Source organism: Equus caballus, unplaced genomic scaffold (genome assembly GCF_041296265.1).
Source record: "Equus caballus isolate H_3958 breed thoroughbred unplaced genomic scaffold, TB-T2T unassigned-0002392, whole genome shotgun sequence".
In the NCBI taxonomy this organism is placed as follows: Eukaryota; Metazoa; Chordata; class Mammalia; order Perissodactyla; family Equidae; genus Equus; species Equus caballus.
This window is the reverse complement of record NW_027222299.1, coordinates 7,501-10,000: the sequence shown is the minus strand read 5'-3', so window position 1 is coordinate 10,000 and position 2,500 is coordinate 7,501. Positions and strand designations below refer to the sequence as shown.

At 81.3% G+C, this 2,500-nt stretch overlaps 1 non-coding gene across 1 annotated transcript; it reads left to right on the top strand.

Moving 5' to 3' along the window:
* The first annotated feature begins 1,397 nt into the window (after positions 1 to 1,397).
* LOC138922730 (5.8S ribosomal RNA) lies at positions 1,398 to 1,550 on the top strand. Its single transcript, XR_011435851.1, has one exon. It is a non-coding gene; the product is annotated as a 5.8S ribosomal RNA (ribosomal RNA).
* Positions 1,551 to 2,500: the final 950 nt, after the last annotated feature.

Here is a 2,500-nt window from a genome sequence, read left to right as displayed (position 1 = left end):
TTTCACCCCCGCGCGGCGCGGGCGGGCCGGCGCGGTGCCGGCCCGCTGGTCGCGAGAGGTTCGAGAGAGGGAGGAGGGGGCGCGCGGGAGGCGCGGGCGCCCGGCCGGAGGCGCGGGAGGCGCGGGCGCGCCTCGGGCCCGGGTCGGCGGTGGTCCGGAGGGAGTGGGCTCGATGTCGGCGAGCCCACGAGCCCCTTCCGGCCTCCGTCCGCCCGGCGTTCCGAGGCCGCCGCGTCCTCCGCGCCGCCGCCCCCGGCGCGTCCGTCCCCGCGCCCTCCGGTCTCCCGGGAGGCGGGCCGGAGTTTGTCGCGCCGCGCCTCCGTCTCCGGCGCCGTCCGTCCCCCGCTCTCGCGGGCGGCGGCGCCCTCGGCGCGTCTCGGGAAGGGCGGCGTGGTGGCGCGAGCCCCCGCGGAGTCCCCGGGGTCAGGTCCCCCGGGGGCCTCGGAGCCTCGGCTCACGCGGGGTGCCCGCCGCCCGCCGCCTCCCGTCGCCCGCCCTGGGCCGTTCCCCGGCCGTCGGCGTCGTCGTCCGTCCGATGGTGCCTCCGCGTCTCTGCCCGCCCTCGGCGCCCCGGGCGCCCGCGTCCGGCCGGCCACGTCCGCCCACCCCCCTCGCCCTGCCCGCTCGCTCCCCGCTTCCCGCCGCAGCCCCTCGCCCTCCGTGGCGAGAGGGGCCTGGGACGCGGGTGCGGGGAGGGTCCCCGGGGGGGAAAGTCGGGTCGGGTCTGGTGGCGTGCGTCGGACGCGAGGGGGCCCGCCCGGCGTCGAGGGGGCCGTGGGCGCAGTGGGGTCGTCGGTCGGCGGCGCCCGGCGGCGGGGTTCGGTCACGGGCGGGCAGCGCCGAGGCCTGCGTCCGTCCCCGGGTGGCCGCGGGCGGCGCGGGCGGCGTCGAGGCGGTGGCCGCGCGGCACTACCCGCTCCGCCTCGTCCGTTTCTTTGGCTTCCCCCCCATCCAGGTACCTAGCGCGTCCCGGCGCGGAGGTTTAAAGACCCCTGGGGGGCCTCGCCCGTCCGCCTTGGGTCGGGGCGGTCGGGCCCGCGGGGAGTCGGGAGGCCTGGCCCTTCTCCCCCAGACTCCGCCTCGCCGGGCCGGGGGGCGCCGCGCCGCCGTCGCGGCGGCCGTCGGGAGGGGGCGTCCCCGGCGGCCGTCGTGTCGTCGCGTGCGCGTGCGCGCCCCGCGTCCTCGGGCGAGGCGGGAGCCCCCGGGCGCCTGTGGGGTGTCCGAGCACGGCCCCGCGGGGCCCGTGCCGGACGCCCCGTCGTCCAACCTTCCGACCTCACGGAGTCTGGTCTCGTTGTGTCTTCCTGGCCGGCCGGAGGCACCCTCCGGGGATGTGCCGTGCCAGGGGCGGGCTCTCCCCCCGCCCTGCGGGGGGACCCCGCCGTTCAAACTCGTACGACTCTTAGCGGTGGATCACTCGGCTCGTGCGTCGATGAAGAACGCAGCTAGCTGCGAGAATTAATGTGAATTGCAGGACACATTGATCATCGACACTTCGAACGCACTTGCGGCCCCGGGTTCCTCCCGGGGCTACGCCTGTCTGAGCGTCGCTTGACGATCAATCGCCCCCGGGGTGGGTGTCGCCTGCCCCGGGGTGCGCGGCTGGGGGTCTCTCGCAGGGCCCGCCCCGGGCCCTCCGTCCCCCTAAGTGCAGACGCGGTGCCCCTCCTCCGCCCCGCGCGGCCGCCCCTCCTCCCACGCGCCCCGGCGCCCGGTCGTCGGAGGCGCGTGGGGGTCGGTGGCGGCGGCGCCGCGGGGTCCCGGGGTGGGGGCCGCCGCCCGCGAGTCGAGGGAGAGGCAGACGCGAGAGCTCGCGCCGAGGTGCCCGTGGCCGCCACGGTGCCTTCGGGGGCTCCCTCGCGCCGCACGCGGCCTCGGGGTGGCCGGGGCGGGGACGAGACGGGTCCCGCGGCGCGCGGTCGGGGCCGCCGTGTTCGGGGGGCCCGCGTCCGGGCCGCCTGTCCGGTCGCCGCTCGCCCCCGTCGGCGGTCTGTCCCGGTGCGTCCGGCCGGCCCCTCGCCGGTCCCCGGCGCGCCCGGGTCCCGGACCGTGACCCCTCCCCGGCCTCGCCCCGTCGGGGTGGCTCGCGCCGAGGCCGAGTCGCGTGCGCGGGGCCGCGCCCCGGGGACGCGTGCCCCGGCGGTGACCCGCGGGACGCCGCGGCGTCGTCCGCCGCCGCGCGCCCTCCCCCGGGTCGCGGCCGCGCCGCGCTGCGTGCCCCGAGCCCCGGGCGGGCGGGCGGGCGCCGCGTCCGCCGCCCGACGGGCCGTGGCGGCTCGCGGCGGAGGGGCGGGTGTCGGGAGGCGGTGGGACGCGCGCGGGAGGTCGGCGGTCGGGGGCGACCGCCGGCCCCGCCGCGCCCGCCGCCGCCCCTCCGCGCTCTCCTCCCCCGCGTCGCCGCGACGCGTCCGCCGTGCGCGTGGCGGCGTCCCGCTCCGCCCCCCTCCTCCCCGGCGGGGCCCCTCGCCCGTGCCGCCGGCTCGTGCCCCCGTCCGCCCGC